The sequence below is a fragment of the Myotis yumanensis genome, unplaced genomic scaffold (assembly GCF_028538775.1).
Source record: "Myotis yumanensis isolate MYYU_CA2020_CCGP unplaced genomic scaffold, mMyoYum1.0.hap1 SCAF_1, whole genome shotgun sequence".
Taxonomy (NCBI): Eukaryota; Metazoa; Chordata; class Mammalia; order Chiroptera; family Vespertilionidae; genus Myotis; species Myotis yumanensis.
In genome coordinates this window covers 46,039,425-46,060,448 of record NW_027223752.1, presented here as the reverse complement: position 1 = coordinate 46,060,448, position 21,024 = coordinate 46,039,425, and the positions used below count along the sequence as shown (strand labels likewise).

General features: G+C 43.6%; 1 pseudogene; it reads right to left on the bottom strand.

Moving 5' to 3' along the window:
* Positions 1-13,060: 13,060 nt before the first annotated feature.
* Positions 13,061-13,396, bottom strand: LOC138994892 (essential MCU regulator, mitochondrial pseudogene; annotated as a pseudogene).
* Positions 13,397-21,024: the final 7,628 nt, after the last annotated feature.

The window sequence follows — 21,024 nt, the reverse complement described above, 5'->3', positions numbered from 1 at the left end:
AGTGAGGGCCGACCAAATGACTGAACAAGCAGGCTGTGTGGGGTGACCAGGCTAGCAGGGAGGGCAGTGAGGGGCGACCAAATGACCGAACAGCAGGCTGCGTGGGGCGACCAGGACGGCAGGGGTGGGCAGTTGGGGGTTACCAAGCCAGCAGAGGGGGGCAGTGAGGGGTGACCAGGCTGGTGGGGGGGCAATTGAGGGGGACCAGGCCAGCAGGGTGGGCAGTAAGAGGCAACCAGGCTGGCGAGGGAGGCAGTTAGGGGTGACAGGCAGGCGGCGGGGGGGTGGGGGGTGCAGTTGGGGGTGACCAGGCCAGCAGTGGGGGCAGTTAGGTGCGATCAGGCAGGCAAGCAGTTAAAAGCCAGTGGTCCCGAATTGTGAGAGGCATGTCTGACTGCTGGTTTAGGCCCGATCCCCAGGATCGGGCCTAAACCAGCAGTCAGACATCCCCCAAGTGGTCCTGGATTGGAGAGGGTACAGGCTGGGCTGAGGGGACCCCCTGCCCCCCGTGCATGAATTTCGTGCACTGGACCTCTAGTATAAATATAAAAAACCTATAAGTAAAGTGATTGAATTAGTAGAAAACAAAAACAAAATAAAAAACCTTCCCATAAGGAAGAACTCAGAGCTAAATGGCTTTACTGGTGAATTTTACCAAACATTTAAAGAATAATTAACACCAATCTTTCAGAAACACTTCAAAAAAAAGAAAAAGAGAGAGTACTTTCTAACTCATTCTAAGAGACAGGCATTCCAGACCAAACAAGGCAAAGATGCCACAAGAAAAGAATACTGTGTATCAATATAGATGCAAAAATCCTTCCCCCTAAGATTAGGAACAGAACAGAGATGTTCATTCTCATCACTTTAAAAGTAATTGAAGTATAACTGGCAATAATATCCTATTTGTTTCAGATATGCATCATAGTGATTTGATACTTAGATACCTTATGAAATGATCACCACAATAAGTCTAGTACCATCTATCACCACACACAGCTCTTATAATATTATTGATTATATTCTCTATGCTATACATTACATCCCATTACATCCTTATGAAATTTATTTTTCTCAATTTAACATTCATTAGAGGGCAATTAGGCAAGAACGAGAAACAAAGGGTATTCAAATTAATGAAGAAAAAGATAAAACTATTTGTATTTGTAAACAATATGGTCTTGTATATGTACAGTTCTAAGGAATCCACTGCAAAAAAAGACTATTAGAAATACTAAGCAAGTTTAACAAGGTTGCAGGATATAAGATCAATATGCAAAACAAAATCAATTGTATTTCTATGTGCTAGAAATAAATATTCCAAAAATGAGATTAAGAAAACAATCTCATTTAGAACACCATAAAAGAGTAAAATAGTTAGGTATAGAATTTAAAAAGTGTAAAATTTATACACTGATAATTGTAAAACATGTTAATAGAAATGAAAGAAGATCTAATAAATAGAAAGGCATCCCATAATCATGGATTAGAATACCTGATATTGTCAAGACAAAAATCCTTCCCCAGTTGGTCCAGAGACTCAATGCAATCAATGTCAAAATTGCAGTTCACTCTTTTTGAGGGCAGGGGGACAAATTGATAAGCTAATCCTAAATTACATATGGAAATGAAGACACCCAATATAGTCAAAACAACTGAGAAAGAAGAGCAAAGCTGGAGAACTCGCACTTCCCAATTTCAAAGCTTATTACAAAGTACAGTAATCTAGATAATATAGTACTGGTATAAGGGTAGGCAGATAAGATGAATGATATAGAATGAAGAGACCAGAAATATACCCTTACATTTATAGTCAATTGACATTTGACAAGGTGCTAAGGCAATTTGATGGGGAAAGAAGAGTCATTCCAACAAATGGTACAGGGACATCTGGATATCTAAATGCAAATGAATGAAGTTGGATACCTACCTCACAACATGTACAAAAATTAACTCAAAATGCATCACAGATATACAGGTAAGAGCTAAAACTATAAAACTATTAAAAGTAAATCTTCATAGATAAATTAGGCTACATTAAGATTAAAAACCTGTGTTACAAACAATCCTATCAATAAATTAAAAAAAAACCCACACAGAATGGGAGAAAATATTAGTAAGTCATATATCTGATAATGGACTTATATCCAGAATATTAAAAGCATTCTTGCAACTCAATGGTAAAAAGACAAATAACCCAATTTAAAAAAAATGAACCAAGAATCCAAATAGACCTTTCTCCGAAGAAGATATACAGATGGTCAGTAAGCACATGAGAAGATTATCAACATCATGCGTCATCAAGGAAATGAAAATCAAAGACACAATGAGATACAACTCACTTGGAGGCTATAATAAAAAAAACAGATAATAACTGTTGGTGAGGGGATGGCAAATTGAAACCCTCACACATTTAGTGGGAATGTAAAATAGTGCAGCTGCGGTGGAAACAGCTTTGCACTTCCTTTAATGTTAAATATATAGCTAGCATATGACTCAGCAACTCCACTCCTAGATACATGCTCTAGAGAATTCACAGCATACATCCATGCAAAAACTTATATAAAAATAGTCATAGCAGCAGAGTTTATAATAGCTAAAAGTGCAAACACCTGAATGCCCACGAATAGATAAACAAAATGTGGTATATGCATTCAGTGAAATATTATTTAGCAATAAAAAGAAATGAAATATTGATACATGCTATATATAATGTGAAATGAAAGAAACCACTCATTCAAGACTATTATATAATTATATTTATATGAAATGTCCCAAATAGGCAAATCTATAGAGACAAAAGTTGATTAGTGGTTGCTTAGGGGATAGGGGGTTAGGGGTAGGATAGTGTTCTACAGTTAGATTGTGGGTGCACAACCCTGTGAATATACTACAAACGATTGAATTATACACTTTAAATGGTGAAATGAATGGTATGTGAATTATATCCCAATAAAACTATTAAAAAAGAGAAAAAATGACTATGATAATGGGCATCACTAAAGCTAATTATGGGAATTTTTCCTAATCTTAAAAGAGCTCTCTGTCTCTCAATCTCTCTCTGTCTCTATTATGACTTATTATGACTTAAAAGATATAATTTATGACTCATAAATAATGATGACTTTTAGATGACTGACTTGATGAAACTGAGAAAAGGAAAACTCAACCTAGAAGTCAGGAAAAATATTTCTTACACAAGTTCCATAAATCTACCAAGAGAAGTGGCAGAAGTCATGATACCTGAATTCATTTGAAACTGTATTAGATAAACCACTCACCTGCTCTGGTGAGTGGGACGGGGAGGAGGACTGATAGCATGATCCATCACCTCGATAAGGGGTGGGAGGCTCAGATTGGAGCATTGGTCCAGAGATTGGGGACGAGACATTGCCACCCCTATCAAGAATACATTCTGAGCTCCTGTCTTTGAGGCAGGGGGTTTGGAGGGAATTTAGTATAGTGGCAGTCCACTCCCCGGTATTGCCAGGAAACATTCCAAGTGATATCCAGTGTTCCAGAAATGGGGGGAAACATTTTTGTAACTACCTGAAATATAACAGAGTGTAAGAACTGATGCAAAGCACACACACCAACTCTGTAAATTATGAAATGCAAAATAACATGAGGGGCAGGATAAAGACTAAACACAAATGTCCCCTCTTACTGCCATGGCTCAGATTGTGCCTCGCTAGGCAGTTTTTATACCACATGTGAGGTCACAAAAATCTTTCCAACCAACTTTGCCGATGCCTGACATTCCCTTGATAAAAAGGATAGGGTCTTTCACTTTATAACTAAAGCTAATAAACTTAAATGAGTGATATAATTGGGAGTTAATTACTCAAGAGTAAATGTTTACATCAATGGCTACAAGATGTGATAGTTATTGCTTCCCTGAATGGTTGAGAAAGCATGAAGACCCCAGGGCTGAGGTTGGCAGAGCTGGGAAAGAAGATGGTGGCAAGTCTCGAGTGATAGGACAAGATATTTAGTCACAGATAAGAAAAGAGGAGTATTCTTGAGCAGGATGGTAACATGTTGTAATCAATGGCTGAGGTCATTTTGCTAGCGTATTGAACAGATGAGATTGGGCAAGGTGACAAGGCAACCACTTTGAAAGATGCTGCCATATTCTAGACATGAGGGAATTAGGAATATTGGAAAAGGGTTGTGTTTGCAGAAGTGGAAAGAGGGACAAATTTAGGGTAGATGGTGGAAAAAGAATCTCCACCTAGAAGGTAGTTCTTTCTGAGTAGCACAGACCCACTGTAATTGGGAGAAGGAATTACTCTGCTCACTTAATTTTCTCCCCTGCCTTCTTTAAACATCCTTCAATAGTTCTTCAGTGCCTTCCAGATAAGGTCCAAATTTCACAATAATGTTATAAGGGTCTGGTTTCTGACCATCTCTCCAACCGATCTATCCTTAACTACTCACCATGAACTCAATGCTCCAGCCACTCTAAATTATGATTTCCACTTTGGGGTCTTGTAAGGAATGCCTCTTCCTGTGTATTTCTTCTTTTTTGGTGTATACTTTCCATCTTTACCCCCCAAAATCGGGGGAGATCTTTTGCATACTTGAGATATCAATTTAGACATAACTTTCTGTAGGAAATCTCTCCTGACAATCCTCTCATCCATCCATCCATCCAGAGTAATTGTTTCTCCCCTGTGATAACTTCCTCCTTTAGCACAAACTACTCTGTACTGAATGGCTCTCCACATTTTGGTGGGCACAGAAATCACCTTCAGTGCTTATTAAATGTAGACTTCTAAGCCCCAGACCAAAGGCTCTGACTTACTAAAGCTTAGTTGAGTCCACACCTTTAGAAATACTGCTGGATTGTAATTTATTGTTTACACTAGAGGCCTGGTGCACGAATTTGTGCACGGGTGGGGTCTCTCGGCGTGGCCTGCAGGGATTGGGCCGAAACGGGCAGTCCAATGCTGCCTGCCACTCTGACTCATCCTGGCCCTGCTGAACCTGCCGTGGGCTCACGCCCAGTCAGTTCTGATTGGGAGAGGCTCACACTGCAGCATCTGGTGCCTGTCCTAAAGGGGGTGGGGTGGGGGCTGGGACACGATTGGTCCTCCAGGTGGGCAGTGGGATGCCCTTGCTGGCCCAGGATCCAGATCTGTCCTGCTGATGTTCGTGCCGATTGTCGGGAGCCACCTGGAGGCCGCTTTTATATCATTTCTTCCTTGTGGACGTCTAGGGAGGGGAAGCGGCTCCAGTGTCTGAGGCCGACTTCCAGGAGGCCCGGGGCACTGTCAGGATCATGCTGGCAGTGCCAGTCTATAGGTGCTTGGCCCATTCTCCGGAGATTGGACCTGCAGGACTACTGAGGGAGTGAGTGGCTGCCACTGGGCTAGTGGGCTGCCGGGATGGGTTGATCAGCTGAGTGGCATTGAGTGTCTGTCCCCTGGTGGTCAGTGTGCGTCATAGCAACTGGTTGACCGGTCGTTCAGTCGTTTGGTCGTTTGGTCACTTAGGCTTTTATATATATAGACTAGAGGCCCGGTGCACAAAAATTTGTGCACTCGGGGGGGTGGGGGAGGGGGGTCCCGCAGCCCAGCCTGTGCCCTCTCACAGTCTGGGACCCCTCGGGAGATAATGACCTGCTGGCTTAGGCCTGCTCCTGGGTGGCAGAGGGCACGTCCAATACCTAGGTGCAGCCCCTGGTCAGGCTCAGAGCAGGGTCGATTGGGGAGTTGGGGCGCCGCCCCGTCATGCACAGAGCAGGGCAGATCGGGAGGTTGCGCTGCCACCCTCAGTCACGCTCAGGGTGGGGCCAACTGGGGGGTTGGGGCACCGCCCCCTGTCACACTCAAGGCAGGGTCGATGGGGAGGTTGTGGCACCACCCCCTGTCACGCACAGAGCAGGGCCAATCAGGGAGGTTGGGGCGCTGCCCCCTGTCACTCACAGAGTAGGGCCGATAGGGGAGCTGGGGCACCGCCCCCTGTCACACACAGAGCAGGGCAGATCAGGGGGTTGGGGCGCTGCACCCTGTCACACTCAGGGCAGGGCCAATGGGGGGGTTATGGCTCTACCCTGTCACACACAGAGCAAGGCCCGTGGAGCGGGGCTGGGGTGCCACCCTCTATCACCCACACAGCAGGGCCGATCAGGGGGTTGGGGCGCCGCCACTGTCACACTTGGGGCAGGGCCGATGAAGAGGTTATGGCTCTACCCTGTCACACACAGAGCAGGGCCCATGGAGGGGGCTGGGGGGTGGGGCGCTGCACCCTGTCACACACAGAACAGGGCCGATCAGGGGGTTGGCGCGCTGCACCCTGTCAAACACAGAGCCGCAGGGCAATCAGGGGATTGGGGAGCTCCCCGCTATCAGGCACAGAGCAGGGCTGATCAGGGGGTTGGGGTGCCTTCCCCTGTCACGAACAGAGCAGGGCGGATAGGGAGGTTGGGGCTCCGCCCCCTGTCACACACAGAGCCGCAGGGCGATCAGGGAGTTTGGGCGCTGCCCCCTGTCACACTGATCCCGGTGCCGGGAGCCTCGCTGCTCCACTGATCCCGGTGCCGGGAGGCATATTACCCTTTTACTATATAGAATAGAGGCCTGGTGCATGGGTGGGGGCCGGCTGGTTTGCCCTGAAGGGTGTCCTGGATCAGGGTGGGGGTCCCCACTGGGGTGCCTGGCCAGTCTGGGTGAGGGGCTGAGGGCTGTTTTCCAGCTGGCGAGTAACTGAAGCTCCCAACCGCTCCTTGTTTTCTTTCTTTTTTTTTTATTCTGGGCCAGCTTTAGCTCTGAGGCCTCGCTGCTGAAAACATCGATACAGTGTTGCGGTCTGGCTGGCTTTCAGTCCGGCTGGTTTCTGGGGTTTTGTTTAGCTTCTTATTTGCAACATAGTACATAGTTGCTTAGAGTTTCAGCTGAGAGGCCTGCAAGTTAGGCGGGGAACGTTGGAGTCCGCAGTCACTGAAGCAAGCAAGCCTCCCTGCTCGCTTCAGTGCATGGCTGCCGGCCGCCATCTTGGCTGACAGTTAATTTGCATAAGGATATGCTGATTAGCCAATGGGAAGGGTAGCGGTCATACGCTAATTACCATGTTTCTCTTTTATTAGTGTAGATATAGGTATTAGAATCCTAGACTGGACTGTGGTCCTAGAATGGCAGAGGCTATTATAATCCTAACACCCAGCACAGGGTCTGATATGATACAGACACTCATTAAGTAATCCTATATAATAAAAGGCTAATATGCAAATTGACCAAACTGCGGAAAGACTGGTTGCTATGATGTGCACTGACCACCAGGGGGAAGACGCTCAATGCAGGAGCTGCCCCCTGGTGGTCAGTGCACTCCCATAGGGGGAGTGCTGCTCAGCCAGAAGCCCTGAGCCAGGCTCACAGCTGGTGAGCTCAGTGGCGGTGGTGGGAGCCTCTCCTGCTTCTATGGCAGCACTAAGGATGTCTGACTGCTGGCTTAGGCCTGCTCCCTGAGGGTAGTGGGCCTAAGCCATCAGTCCGACATCCCTCGAGAGCTTCTGGATTGTGAGAAGGTGCAGGCTGGGCTGAGGGACCCCCCTCCCCGCGAGGGCATGAATTTCGTGCACCAGGCCTCTAGTTGTCAAATAAGTGAACAAATGATGTGAAAAACAGGACGAGTGAAAGTGAGTCAAGACTGCAAGCTTAGGGAACAAGGAGGTAATGGAAAAAATGGGAAGGGGTTAGGGTGTCTGTGGGAGAAAATGATGAAATACCCACATGCTAATTTCAGACAACAGGTGGGGACTTTAAGGCCGTGGAGGGGTACCCCACCCTCCATGCCTCCTGTCTGGCACTGACTATGAAGTGGAAAATGGCCCGGTCCTGTTTACATTACCTATGTACTCCCAAGGACTTAGATGTATGTTTTCCCCAAAGGCAGCATATAATTTTGCGAATTGCAATCATTTTTTCCATTTCCTTTTGAAGGCTATAAAATAATTTTAGATGCAATAGTAATTCTAGGTCCTTGTTTACCCTTGACCTTTGAAGTTTGATTCAAAACATCACACACCTCCCAGCCCAGATGTTGGCAAGTTAATGATATATTACTGTAGGAAAGAGCTCTGTCTCATTTGCACAAGGAGCTGGAAATTTTTGGTAATGTTATCTTACCTCAATTTTTGGGGGAGAGGGGATACAACCAACATATAGTTTTGTCAGTATAAAGGCACAAGATTAAGAATCAGGAGAAATAATGAAGTTTCTTAGTGTGTATGAACTGAGTATTGTCACCCAATGGGTGTAAGAACTCTTTAAAACCCATAGTGACTCTTTTAGCCCAAGAATAAAAAGGATAATTTCCAGCTAAGTGAGTCCAAAGGCTTTTTTTAGAGCCTGAGCTCTTTTTACCCATTTCCTACATCCAGTCCCCATCCTTGGTTTCTAAATGATAGGATTCTCACAGAACTAATTACTAAACCCGCCCCACTAACCACTCTTAAAAACTCTTTAGTCTTTTAACTGGCAAACTTGACTTTAGAAGAATAATGTCTTTATAAGGTAAGGAGTCAATGAATCCAGCTAATGCCGTCTCACAGTCTTATAGAGTCATAGTGATTTGTGTGTATTTCTTAAGGTTCCCTACTGGGTAGTAAGCATATTGAGGATATGGGGCTGATAGCCTTCTCAGCACTTGAAACGATGTTTGTACATGGATTAAGTGCTTCATAATTACCTGTGAAATGGTTAAATTAATCTGTGGCAACTTTCTGGCTCTGGTCAGCTGGTTAGTGTGCAGTGCTGGGCATTACAGCTCTGTGAATGCTGGAGAATTAAATCTAATGGCATTTCCTCCTAACACCTTCCTAGTATTTATTTTTCTGGGGAAGAGCAGCTAATCATGGCCGGGAGAGTCTCGGGCACTAAGGCCTGGCAGGCTGGGCCTGGAGGCATTATTAGCTTCTCTGAGTAAGTGGAGAATCTCCTGTTCAAAGAGGCTGAGGCTGCTCCGAGATTCCATGTTGGTGGCAGAGTGGAGGCCAGAAACCTTTCTGACTTGGAAGCAACTACCAACAGCCACCTTTTTCATGAGCAGACATTTCCTTGCATGAAACTTGGCCTTTATCTTTTCTAAATTAAATTAAATTTTATTATTTTAAAAAATGTATCATTGAAATACTACAGATTTCGTGCCCCCTCCTCCCTTTTTCTGTCTTCTTTCCTTTCACTGGCTTTCTATGGGACCTCTGCTTATAAACCCTCTGCTCTCTTTAAATAATAGTTTTCCAGGAAGGTTTCTTCATCCTGGAGACCCAAAAACCCACACTGTACTCTATTTAGATTTCTGTCATTGCCCCTACCTCCTTTCCTGCCACACACTGCTCAACCTCAGACTGCAAATCCCAGCTGGAGGGAGGAGCTGTTTCATCTGGGTGTTTGAAGATAGCATCCTTTCTTGCCATAATAGTTTAATGCTTCCTCTTTCTCACTGTGATCTTTTATGTATGACTTTCTCAGATTCACAGAAAGCTTTTCTGCTGATTCTAACGCATATTTATTTGGCGTGTTTGTGTGTGTGTGTGTGTGTGTGTGTGTGTGTGTGTGTGTTCTCGGTGATGAAGTTCTTTTGACTGAGAACCGTTATGAGAAAGGCCTCCCCAAACCCTGATTGGGCATTGATGGTTAAATAAGCTCTCAATATCATACTTCAGCTCTTCTATATACTAGTAGCAACACAACGACAAGCCACATTGATGTAACCGCTGCCCGAAGCTGAAGATCTGTCCATGTAATATTTTCTTGCACTCTCCTATTCTCCAGAGTGCCTGGAGCAGCAGCCAGCACCTGCAGTCACTGGCAAGGTGTGCTTGGCAGCTCTACCAGCCAGACGCCAAGTTTTATCCTGTTCCAATAATAGCGTCTGGGTGGCAAGCTGGCTTCCTGCTGACATATAAATCTGCCACTGCCCTTAGTGTGTTCCTGGAAGCTTGGATTAGGGCTGGCTGCTAACCACCCACCTCCAGGGAAGGCAGTGGACAACCCTGGCACTTCCCAAGGGTGCAGTAACTGTGGTAGAATTCTCTTTCAGGACTGATTTTCTGAAAGCTGAATGCCTACATCTTTTGGTGATTTCTGTGTCTACTCAGACCACCTTGATTCTTTTCTAGGCACCATTTCATCATCTCAGGCACAGTATCCTACAAATGCTCCCATATTTCTGCCTTGTGATGGGAGCAGTTGGAGCCAAAGATTCAACTGGCTTTGGGAGGGCAAATGGTTCTACCTCATTTTTGGTACAGAATGTGCTGAAGGGTGTAAACCAGCTCGTGTGAAGGCCAAATCAGCATGAACAGTCTAAATTTTTCACTTCAATTACAGTGATTTTGCATGCTTAATAGGTACACAAAAGTATTCCTATCTAGTTCCTTTGCAAGTAGGCACTTGTCCAGGCAAGAAGGTCCTCTTTAAGTAGATGGTAAATGAGGCTGCTCATAAATTCTACTATGGTTATAATGTGGGGAGATTGCGCAGATGATAATATGAAGTCTAACCCTTTAGTATAGAAGTGTGAGGCTTTGGAATAAAGTGGAATCTTGTTTCTATACTTACTAGAAATAATATAGATAATAATGGGATAATATAAAATAATACAGATAATCATAATCTTTGAGAGCACTGCCTTTGAAGATCAAATGTAAAACTGCATGGGATGCAATTAACACAGCACCTGACATGAAGTTAATACTATTCAATGATTTAAGGATAGTTCTTCTGGCCCTTTTGCAAGTCATCAGCATGGATGTGTGTCTAAACTCTTCAGTGTTAACGGCAGTTAGCATGGAAGGCAGATGTGCCTTAAGTAAGTTGCTTTGAGGCCCACCTTCCTTGCTTGAGTGGCTGCACAGGCCTATCTTACTATTGTGTAACTGACATTTTTCAGCTTTACCCTCGATGACAGGTTTGTGTAACATGCCACAAGCCTCCCTGTAATTGTGGTTAGAGGAAGAAAATATATGGGATAATGATATGACTTTCCCCCATCCTTTGCTCAACACTGTGGTACAGAAGGAAGAGGCCCCTTCAGAAAGCACGTTCAGGATGGTGAGAGCACATGTGTTAGTTTGTCATAGAACACAACGTTCTTGCATTCTGCTCCTGGTGGACGTGGTTAGGCCTTTCAGGCTGAGGTTCTCTATAGGAGATGGTAAGAATTCAGTGCTATGTAAGCCAGTGCAGTGCACAGCCACTGAAGATTTTGCAGAAATGTTAATGTTTGTGAAGTCCTCTAAAGTTCATATTTTCCGTGCATCTGGAAATTCCAGTTACCAAAATTGATTTGTCGCTCTTTGACTATAATTTCCATTCCTTTAGTGGTAGCTAGTCTGGGGCTGCATTTAATTTAGGGCTTATACCTGCCTTCCAAATTTCTCCTTCACCAGTCTTCGTTTGCCTAACAAATTGAGGAGCTTCCTGGATTTTTGTTGAAATCTAAGAAGAGAGTTTGGTTGTCTGTGAATTCTCTATCATAGTCTGGTGGTGAGCTGGCCATCATTTCCTTGCCTTTCACCCACTTACTTCATCAGTGATGCTTTTAAGAGCAAAAAACCCACATGAGCACTTCTCAAACTTCAGTTCACAAACAAATTACTTGGAGTCTTTATTAAATTGCTGATTCTGATCCAGTAGGTCTGGAGTTGGGCTGAGATTCTGCATTTCTAACAAGTTTCCAGGTGATTTCCAAGTTTAACTTCATCCCAAGTTATATACAAAGTTATTTTTTTAATTTTTATTTATTGATATTAGAGAGGAAAGAAAGGAGGGAGGGAGGGAAATCGATTTATTGTTCCACTTATTTATGCATTTAATGGTTGATTCTTGTATGTGACCTGACTCCAGTGATTGAACCCGCAACCTTAGTGTATTTGGATGTGCTCTAACCTACTGAGCTACCCAGCCGGAGTATACACAAAGTTCTATAGGGATTCAGTTCTCTAAACATTTACTGAGCCTTTCAGCAAATCTAGCCATTTTTTCTCTCTGAATCCTCAGGTGGAAGTTTCTGATCATTTTGTCTTTCAGCAGTACTAAACACCATAGATTTATGCAGCCTTAACTTAGCTCCATTTCCCTCAGTTAGTTTATCTTATGTTGATATTTATCATCCACTTAGAATTTCAATCCTTGTATAGGTAGTGGTTGCTATAACAAGCAGTACATACGTGAATAGAAATGTATAGTCAGCTGCTGCAACTCTCTTGGGACTGTTGGCTTTTGTTATACTTATTCCCCACTCACAGATTCTTTAAATCAATGACTAACCCGAGCTTGGGTAACTGAGCTCTTTACTACTCCCCCAGGTTTCTGTACCCTAGATTAATGGAAACCATAGATTTATCCCAAAGACTCAAGGAAAGAGGATGAGTGGCTACTAATTCATACCTTGGAGGATCTTAAAAAATATATCTAGATGATATTCAGAATCCTACTACCATCACCTCCACTGTTCTCCCTCCCCAGGATTACTGCTGGTGGCTTCCTTGCTTTGCCCTGTGCTCTCTACATTTTAATTTCCATCCAGTGGACAGAGAGATCCTTTTAAAAAAGTAAGTCAGGTCATGTCACTCTTCTGCTCCACTCATTCTCCATCTGACTCAGAGTACATGTCGGAGCTACAGAATCTTCTCTCTCACATCTCTGAGCTCATCTCCTACTCCGACAGTTTATTCCCTGTACTCACGTCATTCTAACCACCATGGGCTTCTTGCTGGTCCTGGATCATGTCCTCAGGAGTGGTCCAGCCCCCGACCTTTGTATTTGCCATTTCCTCTGCCTGGAAGGCTCTTCCCACACGCTTGCTTCAGGTCTTTGCTTCAAAGGTCATCCTTACAAAAAGGTCTTTCTTGGACACCTTTCTTTTTTTTATATTTGTCATGTTTATTCTCAGTGGATTGCGCATCTCGGGGAACCTCCCAGAGCCTGGGACAAAGGGCTAGCTAGCATCACCATTTTTTTCTTTTCTTTTTTTCTTTATTGACTAAGGCATTACATGTGTGTCCTTATCCCCCCATTTCTTGACTCAGTCAGGGCTTTCTCCTTCCTGAACTTCATGACCTGTTTGTTAAGTCATCATCATCGTCCTCTGGGACAAAAATGTCGTGCTCCTCGAGGAGAGCGGCAATGTTCTTGCTGATGAGCGTCCCGCCGTAGAGGAAGGGGATCACAGTGCAGAGCACGCGGAGAAGGCCGAAGGGCGTGCTCACCGGCTTCGGCAAAATGGCGCCGCTGCGAGTAGTGATGACGGACCTCGATGGTGCCAGGCTCCGACCCGCGCCGCCCCGTCCGGCGGCGATATCTCCATCTTTCTTCAAGCTCGGTCCCCTCCGAAGAGCCCCATGATGGACAGATGCCAACACCAGCCGGCGAGCCGCTGCGGACGCCATCGCGACACCCGGACCCGCGCCCAGAAAGAAGCCGCCCCAAGTCTCGCGAGGCTTTGAGCAGGCGAGGGCCCAGCCTCCCTGCCGCGCATGCGCCAAGTTCTGGACGCCTTTCCATAAACTTCCATGCTCCTACCCTCAGAAGACATGTGGCTTTTTTCTATTATATTATTTTTTCTATAATTCCATGTGAGCATTGGACAAACTATATATTTTACTTGTTTATTACCCCATGAGGACAGGGATTTTTGCTTGTTTTGTTCTCCGCTCTGTCCCCAGTGCTTGACACATAGTAAGTAATCAATAAATGTTTATTAAAGGAATTGATGAATGGAAAACATGAATAAACGAGGAGAAAGGGATGTGTTAAGGGCGTCCTGGATATCCAGGTGGGAGTATGAATTGGAAGGAAGAAGGAACACATTTAAATTCCAACATCTGTGTCCTCCGGCTTGTCTGGCTCCGAGGTGGCTCAACTTCTATCACCTGGCCCACTGACAGCTGACACCATAACAAAGCAATGTGCTGGAATGAATCGGGTTCTGGGATTCTGGAGAGCCTCCACATGTCAGGGTGACCTTGAGAATGAGGATCAATGACTCCTTGTTGCATATTTCCCCCAAATGATTAACTCCAGGCTAGAGACCCTCTCTGGTATTATTCCCCAGCTCTCAAGGAATATATATGAAAAATGGTGGGTTTCCAGAAACATCTCACCAGTGGAGCAGAGTTGACTTCTCTGTTTCCTGTCCTTTCTGGAAGACGCTATTGCTGGCTTGAAGAAGGCAATTGACTGTGTAGGTTTACAATGCTGCTTTAAGAGTCCACTATATGTCAGAGAGTGAAGAAAGGATTAATTAAGCAAAGTAGAACTTGGAAGGTGATTTGACTGCAGTTAGTCATCATCTGTAACCTTGGTGTTTTCATCATGCTCAGGAAGCATGCTTCTCTGGGTCCCTTTGTCCTGTGATGGCTCACTCCTCCTGCCTTAATTCTAACCCCAAAGGAAATGGGCAGTTGGCTCAGATCAGCAGTGTTGGACTGCTTCCTTCCTTTGGAAAATTTCTCTTCTCTCAGAGCTGCCTCTGGGGGTGAGGATGATGAATCAGATTGCAAGCAAAAATCAGAAAGAGAGAGATGGGGTGGAGTTGGGGAAGAATCACTTCCTAATTTAACTCTACTATCCCTTACCCTGAAAGAAAGTCTTCTGTGGTTTTTTGGAAGTAGTGACTGAATCTCCTCTGGAATTTTAGGTCCCACTGGGCAGCCTTTTCCTCTCTCGACCCAGCTTCCACTAGATGGGCTCTGGGAATACCACCTTCTCCAGCTAGCCCTCTAGCACAAGGAGTGGTGGTGCCTTCCTGCTTTTGCTCATCTTGGGGAAGTCTCACCATTCTTTGGATTCTCAGCTTTTCCATTATCTATGTAACCAATTCTTTGTTCCAATTTAATTTTGTTTCAAAGATACAGAATGACTTTTCTTGACTGCACCCTCACTGGTCTGCTCAGCTCAAATAATTTTTTAGTTTTATAAAGATAGAACCACTGGTCACATTGTTTTTAAGATTCCTTTTTAATGTATAAAGCTGAAAATGTTGACTTTGATTTGTACAAATGTATGTACCTATTAAGCCATGTCTTTGTTTAATATTTTTTTATACTACTCTGTGGGTTTTATGATCATGGCCATTGGGACATTGATTTTCTGTTGTAGATTGAAAACTCCTAGAGAATGTGTTCCTTTTTTTTTTTCAAACTTAGTTTCCTATTATATCATCAATTGGCTGCCACCAACTAGAGGTATGGTATTTGAAATTTTGTTTAACTTCTGTAGTCCTCAATTTCTTCATCTATAAAAGAAGGAAGTTGCATTTAAGCATCATTTAAAAACTTTAATTTAGCCTCAAAACTCTTTTTGTGTTTTTTTCCTAGTAAAATTGACTAAGTTTTTATTAGAAAAAGTGCCAACAGAAAAGAATCTTATTAAAAGATATAAAATTGGGCCTTCACTCATGAGTATATTGAAGTTCCCTAAATTCATTATCTCACAGACATTGTCAGAGGCTGCCCAACTCCCTGGCCACAACACTCCTCCTTATGCTAAGATGACATCTCAGTCTCTACCTCAAACTCTGGATCAAGTCCTTGGTGGGACTTTCAGGGGCTGTAGCCTAATACTCCCATGACTTAACCTTAAGTCATTGCTGCTACAACTCTGCATTTGGCTTTGTTCCCAGTTTAGCTATGTCCCTGACACCAGGCTCCCCTTAACCTGGATATTGAAACAAAATACCTTGTTTCCCTGTGCCTGGTTCCCAATCCTGGTAACTGCTGAGAGTCCTAGCCCCACTGATAAAGGGATAGTTCCAGGGAATTTGGGGCTGAGCCTTGAAGGGTTAATAGAAGCTCATCATCGGTGGAAATCAAGAAATGGCATCAAAGGCATGTTTGAAGAAAGTCAAGTTAGTGGGTGTGGCTGCAGCACCAAATAGATGAAGGTGAGAAGGTAGAAGATGAAGGCCTTGTATGCCAGGCCAAGGACTCTGGGCTATATTGTTCAGCAATTAGAGCAATGGAAGAATTTGAGGTAGTAGATGATCATAATCGGATTTGCATTTTGGGAAGATTCTGGTTAAGAGGTATTATTTGGAAGGAGCTGAGATAAGAGGTAAGAAGCCTGCTCTAATACAAGAGTTTAGGTAAGAAATGACAAGTACTTGAATTAAGACAGTATCAGTGGAGATGGGCTGGGATGGGGAAGATTTTTGAAGTGTATATGAAGCAGAGTAGACAGAATTGGTCATCAGTTGAAAAGAGAACTGGTGAAAGGAGGGAGCTTCTGAGGGTAACTCTCAGAAATCTGGAAGCTGCAGAGAGAAACTCCCAGACTTGTGCTTTAGGAGCGGGTTAAAAATGAGAAAACCATTCCCTAGGATGGAGAATGCAAAAGGAGGTGATGTTGGACGAGTCGTGTGAGAAGCGTCTGGGGGATGCCAAGTAGAGATGTTCCATAGACAGTCCACAGTCTGAAAATCACATCCAGCTCAAGAAAGACTTTTTGGCTTGAAATTAATTCAGAAACTATAAATATATATATAGGATGACCATAAATTCTGAAAACATAGATAATAATATTTTATCATGTGTTTTAATATAGTATCAATAAATCATTCATTATGTACTCACCTATGTTTCCAGACTTTATAACCATCCTGTAGAAATTTGTTAGAGCCAGATAGAATACAGCTCAGCTAGCTAGCTAGAATATATAAAGTAAGAAGAGAAAGGGAGTGAACATGGAGTCCTGGGAGCTGCAATATTTATGGGGCAAAGGAGACTGAGAAGAAACAGGGAGGAGGTGAGATTTAAAGCGCAGAGAAAGCCCATGAGGAGAGCAATACTTCCATGGAGTGGAAGGAAAAGTGGTAAGGATAAATAAGAATGTGCAGATGTCAGCCTGACTTGCCATCAAAAGTGTTTTAAACCTTTTCCTCCAGTGGCCAAATGTATTACTTTCTCTAGAACAGTGGTTCTTAACTTTTATAGGGTAACAAGTTCTTTGAGAATCTGATGGCAGCCATGGACCATCTTCCACACATGAATAACAGGAGTGGAATGCAGTATAAAGGGGTCACAGACCTTCTGAGGCCCAACACCCAAGAATCCCAAGCTAACTCCTAGTATTTTGTAAAACAACTTTTAAGTATTCATAAGGAAGGTCTTCATGTCCCTGCACTTTGGGAAAATGCTGGTTTATTTTCTTCTGAGAGAGCAGAAGAAAGAATAAATGTTATGCAGCAGCATGATGTCATTATGCTTATCAAAGCCCAAATGACTTTTTTCCCATTAGAGGGATTTTTTTTCTTTATTTTTCTGTTGTCCCTTACTTAACAACGTTAAGTGTTTTGAGATTGGCTTTAACTTTATTTCCATAGTTTTTGTTGATTGTTGTTACCATGAATTGCTTCAGCTTTTAGGTTCCAGCAACAATTTTCAGAAGATTTCTAAGGATCATATTCCTTTCAGAGAACATTTTGAATCACATTTCCCACCAACAGATAGAATCACATTTCCTTATATTGCTTCTTTTCATTTGACACCATGACCATGTCTTTTAAATATTCCTTAATTTTGACTTTCTTGACACCATGCCTTCCCCTTTGCCTTCTTCCTTTTTTTTTTTGCAATTGTTTCTCGGTCTCTTTGGTTGACTTATTTTCACAGCTGAGGACATCTTTGAAGGCTCTGTTCTTAACTTCCTGCTCTTGTTTATTTTTTACCTACTTCTTTTCATTCAGTTTATTCTAACAAATATTTATTGCTTGTGGACTATGCTTGGGGCACTTATTAATCCTCATGCCTACAAAAATCCTCTCTGTGAGGATTTATGCCTCCACATTCTGCCAGTTCTTGAGGTGTGGCAAATTTGAGGTCAGAACCTTCTAGACCGGACTGAGATATTCTGATGGAAAGCACACACATCAACATCCTATTCAGCCCATTACGGGTTTGATGGACTGAAGACGGCCAACCTTAGAAAACGTGAAAAATTGTCTACAGGTGAGTCTGGTTCCATCACTTAGTTTGGCTTTTGGGTTTTCATTAAGTGTTTTTTTCCTGTGAGGGTATTTATCATAATAGACACATGTTTTTAATGTATCATTCAGGAGGGTGTGTGGTCTTGTTTATTCTTGATTAAAAAGCCAATGTCAAATAAGAATCTTTTCAAAGTTGCAGTAATAATTGGAGCAATAAGATGGTAAGGGGTAATGAAAGGATGCGGCTTTCTTTCCGAAACAAAAAAGAATCTGGTGACCACATGTACTCTCCTCCTCTTCCTTAATGAGTGTGATGAAAGATGTCAGGCTAAGAAACTATAGATTGGAGATATACCAACTGCAGGCTAACGTGTCAGATTCCCACATTTGACTACATTCAAGAATTTGCACCTTTGACATTGTACGCTAACCGGCAATGTGCACACTTCATACCATGTGGATGCCTGGCTATAGTGCCCCTGTTAGTGCAGATGTCAGCTCTCCCCGTAGTCCTCCATCCCCCATTTTGGATGGGAGGGATAATTTCTTACCCTTTCCATTTTAAACTCTTGGATTATAAGCCATAAATTACTCAGGGTATTGCTCATGAATTATAGCCAGTTAGGACTTTCTATTTCAGCTGGTTGACTTGGAAAATTTAGATAATTGAGAATGAGAGAGTATCCTGATGACAAACTGTTTTTACTATACACAGCGCTGTTTTCTTCTTTTTGCAAAAATCTTGTTGGGCTCTAACTGGTTTGGCTCAGCGGATAGAGCGTCAGCCCGCGGACTGAAGGGTCCCAGGTTCGATTCCGGTCAAGGGCATGTACCTGGGTTGCGGGCACATCCCCAGTAGGGGGCGAGCAAGAGGCAGCTGAATCGATGTTTCTCTCTCATCGATGTTTCTAACTCTCTATCCCTCTCCCTTCCTCTCTGTAAAAAATCAATAAAATATATTTTAAAAAAATCTTGGGTATACAGGGTGAGGCAAAAGTAGGTTTTCAGTTGTTTGTATGGAAAATAATACAATAATCCTATATAATAAAAGGGCAAATTGACCCTAATGGGGGAGCGACCGGTCGCTATGCTGTGCACTGACCACCAGGGGGTGACACTCAATGCGGGAGCTGCCCCCTAGTGGTCAGTGCGCTCCCACAAGGTGAGCTCCGCTCAGCCTCAAGCCACCTCCTCGGCAGCACTCAGGATGTCCAACTTATGGCTTAGGCCCGCTCCCCACTGCCAGAGGGCTCCCGGGCTGCCAGAGGGATGTCTGACTGCCAGCGTAGGCCCGATCCCCTGGGGAGCGGGCCTAACCCAGCAGGTGGACACTCCCTGAGGGGTCTTGGACTGCGAGAGGGCACAAACCAGGCTGAGGGATCCCCCCCTGAGTGCACAAATTTTTGTGCACCGGGCTTCTAGTTAATAAATAATAATACAAGAATAAACTTTGTGTTTTTCATTATCATAACTGTAAACCTACTTTTGCCTTGTCCTGTATTGACCAGCAAGAAAAAAAATCCTCTTGGTTATTGAACAATTTTGACCCCATGTCTTTGTGTCTTTTGAGAATTGTCTCATGGGTCCATCATAGCACATTAAACATCTGCTTCTCTGTCCTATTTTGTGCTTTATTGGCCAATTTCCATTGGCTTCAATAGTTTCTGTGCCTCTAATAGGGCTGCCTGTGTGGATTAATAGTCATAAACATAGTGATGTGGTGATAACAACTATCTTCTATTTTGAATTTGGTTAATTTCAATTGCACTTGAGAAATGTGCTCTGAGATCTAATTTAAGGAAAAAAGAGAAAAAAATGTGATGGTTTACCTCACAGAAAATAAATTTGTGAACAAAAAGAAAGTAATTCAAGAAAAATATAAACCATGCTCTAAATATAAGCAGTAAGTGTGTATTCTTCCTGGGAGCCATACAGGAAAGGTTGATAGTAAACTGCCACTGCCCCATTGGGGAAAGAATTAGGGGAACCTTGTTCTCCTCTTCAGAATAGAATGTTTGGCCTTTGAGCAGTTGCTTATGTAAAGAGACTACTAAGCTATAATGCTTCTGGTTAATTATTCAACCAATTGCCTAGAGCACACTTTTAACTAAGTTATAACATTTATTTTATCTAATTCACCTAAGGCACATTCTTTTATTAGAGACTAGAGACCCAGTGCATGAATTTGTGCACAGGTGGAGTTACTTGGCCAGGCCAGTGATCAGGGCTGATTAGGGCCATCTTGCCCAGTCCTGATCAGGGTGATCAGGGCTGGTTGGCTGGGGGTGGGGGAGAGGGACCACGGGAGGTTGGCCAGCTGCAGTAGGTTGGCTGTGGGAGCACACTGACCACCATGGGTCAGCTCCTGCATTGAGCATCTGCTCCCTGGTGGTCAGTGCGTCGTCATAGTGACTGGTCAACCAGTCGTTCGGTCAACTGGTTGTAAAGGTCACTTAGGCTTTTATATATATACTAGAGGCCTGGTGCACGAAATTCGTGCACTGGGGTGGGGATGTCCCTCAGCCCCATATCGTTAGTGTTGCCGTGGAGGTGGGAGAGACTCCTGCCACCCCCGCTGTGCTCGCCAGCCATTAGCCCGGTTTCTGGCTGAGCGATGCTCCCCCTATGAGAGAGCACTGACCACCAGGGGGCAGCTCCTGCATCCAGTGTCTGCCCCCTGGTGGTCAGTGTGCATCATAGCGACCGGTCGTTCTGCTGTTCGGTCGATTTGCATATTAGCCTTTTGTTATATTGGATAGATGTTTATTAGAGATGTTTCAAGATTAGTTATCTGACTCATGGGAAAATACGAATATTCTTAGTGGAACTTATAGACTGTGTTCTAAGGCTTTAGATGTTGCCTTTTTAATAATCATGCTTCATTGCACTATTATAAGCAGAGAACATCATGATTCTTCTCTTAATTGTGTGAAGATGAAGGGTGAGGTGCATACCCTTTGAGAAGACATAAACAATTTTTTAACGTTTGGGGACATGTTTCAACTTCAACTGCTATGTTCCTTTGGTGAACTGTCTTTTTCTAGGAAGTACACCATTTGTCTTTGTAAAACCTAACAATATCTGAAGCTAATT